Source organism: Diadema antillarum, unplaced genomic scaffold, assembly GCF_040938485.1.
Source record: "Diadema antillarum isolate AM-2024a unplaced genomic scaffold, OU_Dant_1.0 seq00000130_RagTag, whole genome shotgun sequence".
Lineage (NCBI taxonomy): Eukaryota > Metazoa > Echinodermata > Echinoidea > Diadematoida > Diadematidae > Diadema > Diadema antillarum.
This window is the reverse complement of record NW_027271208.1, coordinates 381,473-398,282: the sequence shown is the minus strand read 5'-3', so window position 1 is coordinate 398,282 and position 16,810 is coordinate 381,473. Positions and strand designations below refer to the sequence as shown.

The window sequence follows — 16,810 nt, the reverse complement described above, 5'->3', positions numbered from 1 at the left end:
AATAAATTAGGACGCCTCCTTCGTTGGAGTTTCCTCCTCTTTTGTCTGTTCTGACTTCCTGTTGGTGCACTGAAAGTAGTAATGTTTATCAAAAATTTCTCATGCCAAAATACTTTCTCAATATAACCAAAGTGTTACAGTATCAAGGAAAAATAGCAACAAAACCCTTCAAAGCAATAATGATGATATGACATTGGGCGAATAGGATGAACGACCAGATTCTGTCTGTCTCTCAAGTTACTTGCCAGCCCTGTTGCAGCTGAGCATATACCGTCATGGGTTAAACAACTAGATTTCAAAAGAGTTGGTTCAGACTACTAGTATTAATTCGTCTATTGTACCCCTCCCCCATAAAGGAATTGACAAAGATCTACCGACAAATTCTGCAGCCCGCCTTGCACTTGGAACTTGGATCTCAAACCAAGAACTGAGATCTTGGTGGTCCAGAGGTACTGTAACCCGTAGTCCAAGCATCAGTTAAGTAACGGCATTGAAATATTCGACAGAGGAGGTTTATCATACTCTGATAGTAATTGTGCATTATTATTATGATAATAATTATGCTCAGTATAATAGTACATACTATGATATAGGCATACAGAAAAAAAATGATAATCCATGATCAACCTGGCGAAAAACGCATCATCATCATCATAACAACTAGTGTTCGTTGCTGACATCATTGATTTGCAAAAGAGAACGCGAAGTCGTTGCTAATGACAGTGCAGTTAATTATCAAACAACTGATGATGAGAAAATACTCGCTTTATTACTTTGGGTTGATTATTGTCTAAGAGAATTGAAATCGTTGGATTAGTCATTATAGTGCGAAGAGTTTGTTCGCAAAAACCGATAAGTCCATCTTTGCCAAATGGAGATATTTGCGATTAAAGGTCAAGAAAAATAAAGAGAATAATAAGAAAATTTTTGCTTCTTTTGACCATAACTTCAAAAATGTACCTTGAACAGGTAGTGACCAATATATCATTTGAAAGGTATTATTTTGTACTTTTTGACTGGTACCGTACTTCAAAATCTTCAAAAATGGACTTATCGGTTTTGGCGAACAAACTCTTCTGTTACTACGGCGCAACGATCTTTCTATCAAACTTGCATTTTGAAATATGAAATTAAAAGATTTTGAAAGTAAAGTTTCCCCATGAAATAAGATTAAAATGCATCAGTTTATTAATGTGGAGTACAATCTAATGGGGAGGATGTTGTATTGGCTCCGTCATTTGGGGGGGGGGGGCATGGTGCTGTAACATGGTGGATAGGCCTATTAAAAAGAAAGACTTCTGACTCCCAAACGGAGATTCCGAGTTCGAATCCAGTCCAGTGTTCACGTCCTTGGACAAGATGATTTTAATCCACCATGTCTTGACCCAGGTGTATATCATTATGGTTACCTGGCAAGGCTAGGGTCTAGGAGGCTAATAATGATGACAGGGCCGTCTGGAACGAACCGTGTCAACACTGAGAGGCTATCATGAGTAACAGTTAAGATTGTTATTTTATCTGTCAAAATCAGGATTTGTATGATTGTATATAAAACATGCATTGTGTAGATTACAGGTGGTTGCGTTACCTTTTCTTCACCTTGTATGTCTGATCATTGTTTCTTGACAAAGTGGGAAACTCCACTACTTTCTTCAATTTCGTCCGAGTTTACATTTTTTCCCGCAATTCTGTTTGTCAAAGGAATATTCAGTCGTGATGATGTTGTGTTTGCATGTCGGTTGCAGTGTGTGTGTGGGTGTGTGCGTGCGTGTTGGTTAGTTACAATTAGAGTATAGGTTGCTTTATGTTTTAAACGTTAAAGTTAGTGTAGAATCAATCTTATTTTTATTTCTTTTTTATAGAATTAAGGGAAGACTCAAAAGAAATAATAATTGGAGTAAATGTTATCACAAAAGCGAAGTACTGAAGGGACAATTCAAAATGATTGATATTGTATTGTACGGTTTCACATGTATTTTTGTTCTTCACAAAAAAATAAGGATATTTGTCATAATATCGTCGCCTCAAAACTCTCGATCCATACACGAACTATCATATTGAGTACTCTTGTATTATACGTACCTTCTTTGATTCGCTCTAAGACATTACGTGATTACAATGTTGTATACTGCATGATTGTTTGACATGACATATGTATATATATATATATATACTTTTTACAAGTAGGTGCGCCGCTTATTGTTGTATGTTCTCCCGTTTACCCCGCTGCAATAGATCTTATCATTATATTGCTTGAGTGATATAATGCTGACGCTCCTTTTAACCATTTCTTGGAACCAGTCTTTTTTCCACTCCGAGACGTATTGTGACGTATCTATTTAATCAAAAGAAGAAAAATATGATTTTTCACGTATTTCATATTCATGCTATAGTCTCAGATTATTTAAAGACTATCTACTCACCAGAATTTGGAAGTTAATGTATGTGTATGCTGAAGTTTGAAAGGAATGGTAAACTGCTTGCACATATTTTGCATAACCATCAGTGTGACGATTCAGTTTGATTTAAAAAAATCGAATGTTTATATTGATCATGATAATTTCAGATTATGTAAAGATTATCTATACACTAGAATTAAAGTTAATTTATGTGTATGTTGAATTTTGAAAGAAATAATGCACTGCTTTTACATTACCACCGCAGCTGCGTATTCAGAGGAATTACTTCTGTATCAGTCGTGCCAAGTTTTTTCATGTATGCTTTATACTCATTGTAATTTCATTATGACGTAACATTGTACTGTTGCCAGGATGCGCGCTGGGTGTTAGGATGCCTAGCATGGATGCGTTAAAGCGCGCATCCTTAGTAACACGGTTGCAATATATTGTTATGGCTTAATTTTGTTATTGTTCTCTCAGTATCAACACTTGAGAAAGGGCGGCGAGACGCCCGAAAATTTGTGTGAAGAAATAAACCGTTGGTGAATACAGCATGAACTTTGTTGCAGCTTTGTTACTTATCTTTTTATCTTGCCAACACGTGGACTACCTTATCAACATATATATATATATATATATATATATATATATATATGTATATTATGTACACACACACACGCGCACACACACACACACGCATATATATATATATATATATATATATATATATATAATTATATACACACACACACACACACACACACTGGGATGCAACTTGAATGTTGGTATTTTCGTTCATTAGCATGTCCAATGTATATATATAGGCAATGTCCTAATCTTTATCTGGTTTTGTTGTTGTTGTTGTTGTTGTCATTGTTTAAGGCTTCCGGTTTAGGCACTGCCCACAATACAAACGCCTTTGGCACCATCACCACATCCATGTCACATTGTGCCATTCTTGGGAATAACAACCATCGTCGCAATGTATTCTTCACAAATGTGAACCGAAACCTTAGAGGACATTACAATGAATACAATAATCTACTATTGTAAATATACACCCTGCATTGCCCTGTGGAAGAACAGTTATATTTTGCGTGCAGCATAGATGGCTGAAAGGACAATACCCGTAACCCTTCATACTATACGTATACTATGTACATGTATATGCAACTTGTGTGTATTTTTTTTATCAGATGACGGAAATAAAAACAACAAACAACTACACTGTAAAAACATCGGTGTTAGATTTAACACCATGGGTGTTAAATCTAACACCGATCAAACTTCAATAAAGGACCACACCCACAGGTGTTGAAAATGTATTGTGACGGCTTTAAAAAGTGTTCGCCTGGCACTTCGTGGTGTTAATTTGACACAGTGGCTGGTGATATTTTTGACGCAGCGCTAGAGTTAATTCAATAATGACACCGCATGGTGTTGATTTGATATTGGTGGTGTTAATTTCAATGATATAACACCCGTCCAGCTTCAATAGGGGACCACACCAACTGGTGTTACTGTGGTGTAAATGTGTTTACACATTTTTTTTTTTCAAAAATCAAGTACTTTATCGGAAAATTCTTTATCGTCTTGTTGAAGTTCAAAATTAACAAAAAGTGCAGTAACTAAGAAACTATTCAAAAAACAATTTTAAATTTTGAAATGACACCCGGAGGTGTTAATCTAACACCATGAATGAGCACCGGAAATTCAACACCAGCTCAGTGTTTCATATTTAACACCGGACTTTTTGCAGTGTACAAGAATACACGCACACACACGCACAAACGCACGCAATTACACATACATGCACACATATTACACACGAGTACATGCAGGGATAGAAAAGTAGTCTTTATATTCTGTGAGTGACCTTGTATTATCGCTTTAATCAAGCTCACGTCAACTTAAGAATGTTCATACAGCTGCATTTGAAAGAGTTGTGAATTCATTCTTATTTCTAAACATGTTCAGTGGCACTACAAAAAGGAAGTTTCATTTCTTTGCATGAGCGTGAACACTATTGAAGCTTATATTTCATCCAAATTATGTTTGAATTAAAAAACCGACGCCAATTGATTATGAGATATTAAGCAGGGAAGGGTTTCGTTCTCGATGCTGATTCATTGTGTATCTGTCTTCTCTTTATTTTTTCTTCTTTTTCTTTTTGTTGACAATAACTATATTTACAGAACAAGCTTTGGTCTTGAGGAATACCATCACCAAAGGACGTTTGGTTTGGTTTGCATTGCTTTTGCTTTGGTTATATTTCTGAATTATACTACCAATACAGTGGCAAATCAATACAAATTGATACAAAGTATGCAAAAAATAAATAAGTAAATAAATGCATAAATCAATACAAGAATTGTAAATTTCGTGAAAACACCGTTCTTAGTATTAAGTGTAAATGCAACATTTTAATGTATACTGTTATCGTATACCTAGTTGTATGATACGTGAAGAATGGAGAAATCAATACAAGGGACCGTCATCATAAGCAGAGCTTGATGAGGCCCTATTGCCTATCTATACCATTATATTACTACACCATTAAACCTATACACAGATATTAAGTTAATAGCTTTATATTATGTACATCTGAAATGTTACAATCGGTGTATATCTACACCAAGTGCATTCTGTGTATCAAGACATCATCAGTAGTCATCGCCACGATTGGTAAGGAGAAGGCCACTGCTTAACTTGATTGCTCAGGATGACGTCTGCTCCTTGCCTGTATTCAATGGAGAAAATTAGACAGAGAGTAAAAACGATTACGCGATATACTTCTCTGTAAAAAACAAGAAACGAGCAATTACAAGAACAAGGCGATTATGCACTCTCGTGCTGCGACCCATGTTGAGAACGACGAAATGAACGTGAAAGGTGCTTTTTGCCAATCACCTCTGAATTGAAAATATGCCCGTTATTTCTTTTTACTACAAAAATGTAACATGGAAATAATTTTCCTTCTGCTAAATTTTAGCAAACTGTAATTGACTAGTCGAATTTGAAAGACGAGTATAAACGCTTATTTTACAAATAGTACATTCATGTCGATCGCCTATCATTGTTGATATAGTATAAATCCATTCATCATAATCTTACCTTTGCATAGCTTGTTGAGATAGATTAAACTCATGATATATATATATATATATATATATATATATATAAGTAAATAAATATATATATATATATATATATATATATATATATTTATTTACTTACATATTAGGGCTCGACACTAACGGTACAACGGTGGCCCGGTGGCCCGGGGCCACCAAAAATGAAAAGTCGGGCCACCAAATTTAAAAAAAGGGCAAATTTGGTGGCCCGCCTCGGGCCACCAAAATTTTTTGAAAAGTATGTCAATAAATTCGTAACTTTTTGCGCTGGAAATTAGCAGTTAAATTTGTTTAAAGGATGGATGAAAAGAACTGAATGAGTGCCTGAGAGTGAGTGTTGCAAGTTTGTTGAAGTTTATTTATGAGTAAATATGTCCAACTTCTAATTCTTACTATCATAAAACTTAAATATTTGACTCATTAAAAAAAAAGAACTTCTAATGTTTTTTATTGTTTTTTCTTCGGGACACCAAATTTTTCTCTCGGGCCACCAAAAATTTGAAATTTAGGATTTTGGTGGCCCCATCGGGCCACCAAACAAAAAAGTTAGTGTCGAGCCATGTATATATATATATATATATATATATATTGACAACAAATCTTGTACCGGAATCGTAGCTCCGATGTGCGAGTTGCAACCCCTTTATTAAGCTTTCGGACTGATTGCCCTTTGTCAGAAATCTACAATGACAATATTCAACATCATTATTCAGCCCAAATTGACCACGCGCGGTGTAAAATCAAACTTACTCAGATAACCTTAATTAAATACAAATTCAAAAAATTCAAAAATATACTTCAACATCTCAGCTGACAGAATGATTTGAATAAGATGGCTTGCCATTGTTCCTGTGAGTTGTTATCTATGAAGGCTGGTCCTGTTGGGACAATGCCTCTCTTCCCGTATCTGTTCAGGAATTCTGCTTGCAGTTTGTATCTAGTTGCGCGCCAACCAGGTGATACGAAATTAAAATTACGGTGGATTCTTTCGTCGTTGTTGATTATCATTGTAGCGTGTACGATCAGCGATGTTGTGGGCGAAATAGCTATATATAGCTACTATATACAGTAGTATGTGGAGACGTCCCTACCTTCACATAAGCTTTCTCTTCGCTTACTGCTCTGAGGAGATCCACAATAGGCGTTTTCACAACAGCCCGATGTTTCGAAATAGCGCGCTATTTTCTGACTTGGGAAATTAAAAAAAATATCTCGAGCTTGGAGTTTTATCGGGCTGATGTGAAAACGCCTAATGTCACCTCTCATGGTTTGGGACATTTCCCAGAGTGAAATACCGAAACAAAGTTACAGTAAAATTGTGCCGAATCGACTGTCAGCAACTTTTAAGTTATTGTTCTTATAAAGGGAAAGTTAGGGGGAAAGGACCTGAGCTTAGCAAATTAGTATAACTCTGCTCATCATCACAATAAGCCAAATAGAATAAAGGTTTATAAAAGAGGACCTACTTCAAGCCAATCAGATTGCATGCCTGAGTTATATAACTTTTGTCTGTGGTCAGAGACAAAGAGAAACAAAAAGGGTTCACTTTTACCCATTCATGGTATATACTGGCAGGAATCAATATCATAGGCTTGTATTCGACTCTGTCTGGCTGACTTTCATTAAGCTACATAATCGAAACACTTTTGGCCAATCATCACTCCGTCTGGGATGGACTGCGTGTTAAAAGCTTTTGTTTTATGGAAATGGGGCACTGACCGCCCGAGCCACTAAATCTGATAATTCTGTTACTCTAGTTGACACTGAATGGCTGTTGGCTACGCCTCTGGGAGATTAAATACTAGTAAGCCCACTTAATTGGTAGGCAGTGATACAAACCTCCTCTGTCAAATGAAGTTGATGAGGGAACTGAGGCCTTGGCTATTATTTGGTGCTTGTTTGGCACTTCTAGTTTGTAACTCCACGCCAGAACTAATACAATTTCATCTGAGACATGTTTGAATGTCACAATATTTAGATACCAACTCACAGGAACAATGGCAATCCATCTTAATATTCAAAACATCCTGTCAGCTGAAATGTTGAAGTATATTTTTGAATTCATATGATTTATATAATCAAGGTTAGTTGAGTAAGTTTGATTTTACACCGTGGTCAATTTTGGATGAATAATATTATTTGCGTATACTGTCATTGTAGATTTCTGACGAAGGGCGATTAGCCCGAAAGCGAAATAGTAAAGGGGTTGCAACTCGAACATCGCAGCTACGTAACATACGTCTCCGGTGCAAGATTTGTTGTCAATACATTTATTAAGTCTCCTTGCACCACCCCACCATGTTTAGTTTTAGCCCATTGCTGCCATTATATATATATATATATATATATATATATATATATATGTGATGACACATGCACATGAAATAATGTCCCCAAATATTAGACTTCAATTATACAACCTCATTAATACAATCATTATCAGAGACATTAAAATCATCAAAATGACAGGGCATAATTAGAATAACCATTGCGGAGATCATACTCATCATTCAAGAACAATCAATGGGAATAGAGAGAGAGAATCAACAGTAATACCGGTGAATGTGCTCTTATTAAATGAAGAACAAAAACAAAGGACAGAAAGGTTTGAAAGAAACCTACTTGAGCAAGCTGAGCAGGAACACTTTCCATCGGCACAGCAGTCACCAGTTTCGCAGCACGACCCCTTGCAGGTACACTCTGCTCCGGCTGAAAATCAAGAAAATGTTATACAATAACTATTCATCACAGAAAAAAAAAACCCAAACAAACCGAGAAAATATTTTATGCAGCATGATTACAGTCCCCTCGTTGAATGAAACGACACCCAAAAAGGGGAGAGTTATAATAGCAGGGGTGGTATCGGAGTTTTCATAGTATACTAGAAGTAGTTGGGAGCTCTATCATCTTGATAACCACTTAAAATTACTTTGCCTCAAGAAAAAAAAAAAATCTGTACATGGGACTTATAATGCGCAGTTGAGGATTTCATATGGTAGGAAAAGTATGGTTATAGTTTGTGATGTATCAAACGGAATAAAAGAGGTAACTTGCTGATTTCGAGAAACATATTTCTTGAAGAACTTTTTTTTTAAGGGGGGGGGGGGTTAAGGTGATTTAAAGAATCGAAGGAAAGGACTTCGCGTGTAGGATCATCAGACAAACAGTTCTATACATCAAAATAATACATAATGTTGTATGGTATGGATAATTAGCTGTGATATGAGTTTTTGATTTTTTGAATGATTTTCAGCCAGACGAAGGCTAGCAGATTTTGCGACCGAAACGCCGTATTCATTTTTCGTGTTTACCTCGTGTGTATACACCTCGCTTAGTGAGACGGAAGATTAGCTTTATTTCCTTCTGCTTTCTTTTTATTTGTAAATTGTCTTTGAATTCGTTTAGAGCTTGGCTTCGAACACCGTGCTCTTCCTTTTTGTGCGATGAAATAATAAGAAAATAATCATGATCTCCGGCATTAAACGCCTTATAGTCCAGTTCGTCAGAACACCAATGACATGTTCTCTTCTAGTGAGATCCATCATTTTTCTGTAAAACTGACTGATTGCACAACAAGGTGAATGTAATTTCCTATATAAGCCAAACTGGATCGGAGCTATAGAGAAGTATTTTGTGTATGATCTTTTCCAGGGCGTAAGATAACGGGGATTAGTGAGTATTAGTGTAAGTATTGAATTGAATTGAAATCAAATTGAATTGGAAGGGGTATGTGGAACATAACAAGCCTATTAGGCTTGATGGGACTTACGCTCGACAAGCTTGCTTCTAAGCAGGGAGGGGAGACAGGGAGGTACACCTCCCTGTTCTAAGTATAATAGGTATAAGATTCCATCATATTTCTTTGGCATTAAGTTTTATTCTCGGATTCCAACTTTCTAGACTGACCACAACATAATATGTTCTATTATGATTGCAATATTCTATTATGCTTTCTATAGCCGGATATCATGTATTATTTCATTTTGTTTATTTGATGTATTTTTTCACCGAGAAATATGAAAATACATTGAAATTGAAATCATAGTGTCTTTCTACGCACACACCATTTTCCGTTGAACTACACACGCAATCAAGCTCGTGCTCTTTGTGTATCTGTTTTTCCCATGTCGTTTTTCTTTTTCATTATCTCACCTTGTTTTGTTCGTGCTTTCATTTTGTATTATCAAATCCTTTGTACAATTTCCTTACATTCACATGTATTTTTATATTGAATCGGAAATAAAGATCAAATTGTTGTTTGTTTGTTTGTTTGTCATTTTTCCATCTGAGAAGATGGCTGGATAGCCCATATTCAGCTACACTAGGCTGGTCTTCCATGGGGTCCAGTTGGATGTGAGGTGGGACCACTTCACCGGGTTAAACACCCTGCTCTCTGCGATGAATGAATGAAGCGGGATCTTTTACGCATATGAGTTGTGACTCTCTCGCACACGGAACCTCCATTTCATGTCCTATCCGAGGGACAGAATGTTTTGCCTCTTGCTAGAGGAACCTCCTGAACACCCCCCCCCCCTATAGTTATGCGGCCTGCAAATACTACATTAAACAGGCACAGTCTGAGGAGGGCTTAGGGACACAGATCGATGGCAACAAAAGGGGTCAGTTAGAAGTCAATGGCAGGGACCATCAAGATGGTAAGAGAGGTTAATGCAAGGGGGTGAATAGACAAAAGGGAGAGGTGGGCAAGTGATGAAGGCAAGGATCGTGCAGGGGGGGGGGGGGGGGCAACCTGTCTAGTATAAAGATGAATAGGGAGGCAACATCGCACAAGATAGGGAACAATAGAAGGCTTAAGGATGGAAAAAGAGTGAAGTAACAACAGCATGAGTAACAAGGGGAGGAGGATCGAGCTGAACAAGAGTATATATAGCGAGCCCTAAACCTGGGATTTTGAAATCCCTATACGGATTTGTACTGTCGATCTCTGTCTGGTAATTTGCATACCTATACTTGCGACCATGCAGGGATGTCGATATCTCACAGCGCTTGGTATCCAGTGGAAAAGTCGCTCAAAAATTAACTATTATTATTATTATTATTAACGTTATTATTGTCATTGTAATTATTAGCGTTATTATTGTCATTGTAATTTTTCTTATTATTAATATTCTTATTATTATCAATATTGTTATTACTATCAATATAATTATTATCATTATTAGCGTTATTATTGTCATTGTAATTATTCTTATTATTATCAATATTGTTATTACTATCAATATAATTGTTCTTATTATTATTGTTAATGTTATTATCATTATTATTACCATTATTACTAATATTGTCACTATCATTCTTATTGTCACTATCATTCTTATCATTATCATAATCATTATCATTATCATCATCATTATAACAAGATATGACGACAAAATTGTAAAAGTGCAGGAGAGCTAACGAGTGACATAAAATGTGTGTAGTTCTAATATGTGATTACTTTCTCTTCACGTCCGCCATTTGCCTCTGACGAAAATTCTGCTATAGGATGGAAGCTCATGCCCTTTAGTGACTCGATTCTATATTTTCCATGATGGTATAATAGCCAATTTTTCGAGAGAACCGAGAGACTTATATGGATTGTAGGTAAGTTAGTATGTATAATAATGTTTACTTTATATTGAATGTTTGAATCTATTATTTTTTTTAGAGTCGTTTGGAATTAGATTTATTACATAATATGAATATATCAAATAAACGTGTTGATTTCTCGTGAAACGTGCTTCAGGCAAGTTTCATTATAAAATATGGATAGGGATTGCCGGCTATATCTATACGCATATGTTTACGGAAGGATTCTCTGTTTTTGTGCTTGTTTTTGGATTATGTCGACAAATAGAAATCCATTACCGCTCTGAATCTGTAGATCTGTTTCCCATGTAAAATCAAATACAACCCATTTACTATGTAGGAAATTAAAGCAATGATGATCGATGTGGTATATTATGTGCTATAGTCAGTATGCATTTAGCAAGGTACGCGTAATCCGTGTTATTGAAAAGGAGCATTAAAATCTTAGTGGTTATATGAAGGAAGTACAAGTATAGTTCTCATAATCCTTTTATGCGAGACCTCTGGCATTTTGTGTGAAAGAAACTACTTATTCGAGTAGGAGAGTAATGATTATTTCAAGTGATGCTCCGTGTTATGGTATATGTTTGATTGAAAGGTGTGTTGTCAAACTGTTGTCAAATTCTTCTGAATAACAATAATCACTCGAGTGTTTTGCTAAGTTTTGGTCAAGTGTAAGTAAAATTCGATATGATAGTATACTGGAATGCACTAAGCTTTTGCGAGTCGAGTATAAAAAAGCGTTGCTCTAAAAACATTTATAAGTCAAACAGAATAACATGTGACGATATTTGGGACTCTCTTCCTTCTGAAGTTCAAACCTATACATGCTATATGTACTCTTTTAAGAGAGGTGCAAAGGCAATGCTGCTCTCTGGATATCATGATGTCATCGTTATTGTATTGTATATCAAATTCCCTCGTGAAAATATCGCCGTTCTTATACGTAATGTTATATAACCGACCATGACCTGTAATTGCTCACCTGTACCTCGGTGAGAAAATACTTTTGTCATGCTTTACTGACTAGAGTTCCAGGTGATCTAGCTTTGTGTAAACCTTTAAAAGAGAAAGCAGACAGCTAACTTCTCCCTTCCTTTCTCCTTTCTTCTATCCTATCTCTATACAAGTCATCCCTCCCTCGATCCTATTTTCCTATATGGTATATACTATATGTACGAGGGCTGCATGCTATTCAAGTCATGCTTACGCTGTAGCCCTTCTGTATCATTCATTGCATCGCTGATATGCATTCGTGTACATTGCAAAGGCATGAAGAAATTGTATTGCAGTATATTGTAGAAGCTGAATGAAGAAACTATTTTGTTAACAACAACTAATGTTTATGTATGCATGGCATCAACAATGTTTATATACAGTCATGTGATATGTAATGTATCTGCATGTGAAATGATAATACAGGAACCAAATCAAATCAAAATCAAAATCAAAATCTAAGTTCGAGAAGAAATGGAGGCATTTGTCTTTACAAGTAAGGCATACAATAGCCATAAAAGCGATAGTCACTGAAGTATTATAAACACATACAATTATAAACACACGGGCTTATTGATTAATATCATAATTATTCCACATGCAGCAATGGCGGATCCGAGGTTCTGTAAACGCGCCACGGAATCAACAGTGCCGCGAAATCAGTCATTTCGTCGACAAAATGATAATTTCGTAACGAAATGCGCTTTCGTAACGAAGTCCCGATAGGCCATGCGACACTTGGCGCCCTACACAGCTCGCACAAGCTCGCAGGCTCAGGTTGCACGGTGGGCATTCGGCTTTATAAATCTGCATGCGACGTGAGCGCGAAGACGACGCAGCTTCCTGGGTTGGACAATGGAAAAGGCAGCTGCCTCATGCGTAGTACGTGTATAATAAAATGTGTGCGCCGAACACCACCCCCCCCCCCCCCCCTCTCTCTCTCTCTTTGCCTATTAAATTCTAGCATCATCTTGATTAGTGTCCGTGTCGCAGAACTAAAGCTCGCTCTTGTCTTCAGTAAGAATTTGTAACAAAATGCTATCAAGAACATAATGTAACAATAAGAATTTCGACAGATTTGAAATGGAAATTAAAACTGTTTATGATGCATAAGTGCTGCAGTCCAAACTATTTTGTTCCTCGCATTAAAGGTTAATTCACTTTCCGTATAGGCACCACACAGCAAAATATTTCCATTTTGTCACAGGCCTACATTAACCAATATAAAGTGAAGATAAATAGGGTCTAATCTCAATAACAAATTGCTTTTCCAGTACTTTTGAAATAATGCGCAAAAGATTGATTAAAAAATAGCCAACGACCTCTGTAAACCTTCGAATCACATTTTAGAATGTATTATGCATTTACCATCATTTAAAATAAGATTTTTCTTTATATAGCAGATTACATAGAAAGTTCACTGAATTGTCGTTCATCGTGAGTTTTTCAAACGAAGAGCTATTAACTACTAATTAATCCACATTGAACTAAGAGGTTTTGCTGGTAAACATAGCGCGTTGTGTATAGCACTGACATTCTAATTCTGAAGTTTTATCTCCATAAAATACTTCAAGATCCATCTCAATAAAGACAATAAGCAGGCGGTCAAAGAGTCACTACATATTTTTTTTATTTCTTATTTTTTTTTATCAGTGACGACATTGTGAGCAGGTTAAAGAGAAATAACATTCGCTTTCCAAGATAACAAAATTCCACCTCCTACAGAGAAACGCCAAGATGGGAGTTGTTGCATTAATTTTGATGACGATTTTTAACTCCGCAAAAAATAGATGTTGTTATCACATTCTGATTATAATTAGGGCCTATGTGTTGCACCAGTGGAAGCCAAAACATCACTGCAAAGAGCCGGAGTCAATAGGCGTTTTCACATCAGCCCGATAAAAATCCAAGCTCGAGATATTTTCCTATTTCCCAAGTCAGAAAATAGCGCGCTATTTCGAAACATCGGGCTGATGTGAAAACGCCTATAATGTGTGAGCTCTTTCCTCACACGCATGCATTGATAGCTGAACAAAGAAAATCCTCCACTATTTTGATCAATCCTATGTTTGAATGTGCATCGAATGATACGTGTGCGCACATTAAGAAACCACATCTCACAAACGTACATTTATGACAAAGCAAAATTTTGATTGCCTTACCTTTGCAGCACTCGCACTTATTACCAGGCATGTTGAAAGAAATCCGAAGATGGGTTTTAATGTCAGAAGAACTGTTGGATGTTTCTCTGCTATCTCACGCCCTTGGTTGATGCTTTCTCACCAAAATCTACTGTTTGTCGTCAGGAATGTACCCAGTATTTAAGGCATTCTGTTTTCACTTTTGCGCTCAACTCGCTGGATAACAGGAACTAGGTAAATTAAATATGAGATTCGTGTGCAAAAAAGAAAAGAAAAAAAGAAGTAGCAACAACCATGATCTAAATATTCAAAATGTTCAGCTGTTGGTGTGCACACGACACGCGCTTCATTCGTGCGTCTGAGATGGTTTTCGTAGTCTTCCCAAATATACCGCGGAATGGTGTTGATGTGATAATTCCTGTTTTATAAGATTGTAATTACCTCCGCCAAGGGAGGAGGTTATGTTTTCGTTACCGTTGGCTTATTGGTTTGTTGGTTGTTGGTTTGTCCGTGTACAAAATAACTCAAAGAGTAGTTTACGCATTCGGGTGAAAAAACACGTCAAAGGTTAAGAATGACAAAAGTAACAGATGATTAAATTTTGATAGTGATCCGAGATTATTTTTTTTCTTATTTATTTATTTTTTTTTTCTGGGGGGGGGAGGGGGGAAATTTAATTTGGGGGAAATTTATGAAGGATTTTTGATATTTTGACAGGTAGGGTCAATGAACTTGGGAGGTCCAGAGCATTATTTTGATGTCTTCAAACGCGCACTAAAGTGCGTGCTCTTTAGTTTCTGCATGGACCCTAAGTAGGGTCCATGGTTTCCGCAAGGGCGAGGCGCGCCGCGCAGCTGAGAGTTTTAATAAGACGTAACAAAGGCTTCTGTATTGGGAAATCGGGCGATGGTAGAGAGGAGAAAAATCTCTTTGGGAAGAACAAGATTATCAGTGGAAAGTAGCTGCTTGGCGGAGGTTTGCTTTCTCAGAGTGCTTTTTTAGTTTTCTTCTTTATTTCCCGAAGATGAAACTATTCATTCACATGAATGATGTAAATGAGAAAGCGATTTTTCGTCATAACATTTTTTTTTTCGTTTTACGAGTGAAAAAAAAAATGGCTATCGTAATCAATGTTACAGGTTACAGAATTTCATGACTTATTGCAGTAATTCGTATCTTGTGTAAAAAAATCTTTTCAGTGACATATCCTTTTCAATTTTGTTGGAAAAGGACACATTATACAATAGTCGCCCTGTCAGAAACCGAATAGATTAACTAGTTAATTACATTGGGGTGAAAAAAAAAACTTGTGCATGTATGGGAATAAATTTTCGGGCGATATAAATCGAGACATGCACACAAAGAAATATACTGTTGACCTCCTCAAGACGACTTGAAATTATGTTCTCATAATACCATATACAGCATGCGTATGTTGCCCTTTATAACGTTACTGAAAGTTTAAAAGCAATTTGTTGTTGTTTTTTTCTTCAAATAAACATACTATCACCCACTAGTATTTCAGCATTTGTGTTTTGTGTTTTTTGTTTTTTTTTTGTTTTGTTTTTTTTTATGGCGACTTATTCATCTGCCTGTCATAATGGGCATCACCGGCTATATAACATGAGAATATAAGTTTATTACACAATTCAACGTCCTTCCACACATGTATTATGACACACAGACACAAACACACATGCACACACACACACACACACACACACACACACACACACACACGCGTACTATCAAATTTGATTTCGTAGGACTTCAACACTCCCTTGGACCTCTGCAGTAAGTCTTGGGAATAAAAATGTCCACTCATTAATCTTCTGTCTCGAGATCTGTGAAAATTTTCCACATGAACCTAAACGTGATCGCACACTGCATCCGTACACGCTCAGCTCATAGGTTTACTTGCTCACTGTATAAAGAAGAGAAAATTTTGAAAGGTAATTTAGTACGACGATAGCGGTGGTGATGTTTGTGTGTGTGTGTGTGTGTGTTTAGGGGCACTTTAGAGTTAGATGAATCGCTTATTAAAACACACATCAATCAAGTAGATGTCATGACATTAATTTTCCCATCTATTTGCTAGAAAAACAAATCATGGAAGAGTTATCATTTAAGTACCCCTCTATCTCTCAAGTCATAATCAAAGGTTGCTATATATAACACTGCTTAGGCAATTTAGATGAGAGAGCGTCTGAGATTATTATTTATTCAAGTTAAATAAAAACAGGATATTACACGCAAGGCAGTGACATCGCCGTTCTATGTCATTTGAAAATTTAAAGGTAAGAACGAAGAACGCTGTTGTGTAAGCGCAATTGGGTAAATTGGACTTACACAACAGTAAATTTACTTTGTGTTATGTTTTGTTGAAAGAGAAATGAGAATGAAATACATGAAATGAAATGAAATTCAATTATTCAATGTGATCAGTAATTCGGTAACTTCATAATGTCATGTTCAATTTGATGAAACGTCAGTCTTTCGATTTGTATGATGTTTCTTTCCTTTTGTTGTGTCGATTTAAAGATAGGGTCTA

General features: G+C 36.3%; 1 long non-coding RNA gene across 1 annotated transcript; it reads right to left on the bottom strand.

The window, feature by feature from the left end:
* Positions 1–4,267: 4,267 nt before the first annotated feature.
* On the bottom strand, positions 4,268–14,458 carry LOC139727410 (uncharacterized). Its single transcript, XR_011710749.1, has 3 exons — positions 14,281–14,458; positions 8,156–8,242; positions 4,268–5,139 (listed from the first exon to the last, which is right to left on the bottom strand). It is a non-coding gene; the product is annotated as an uncharacterized lncRNA (long non-coding RNA).
* Between the last annotated feature and the right edge of the window lie 2,352 nt (positions 14,459–16,810).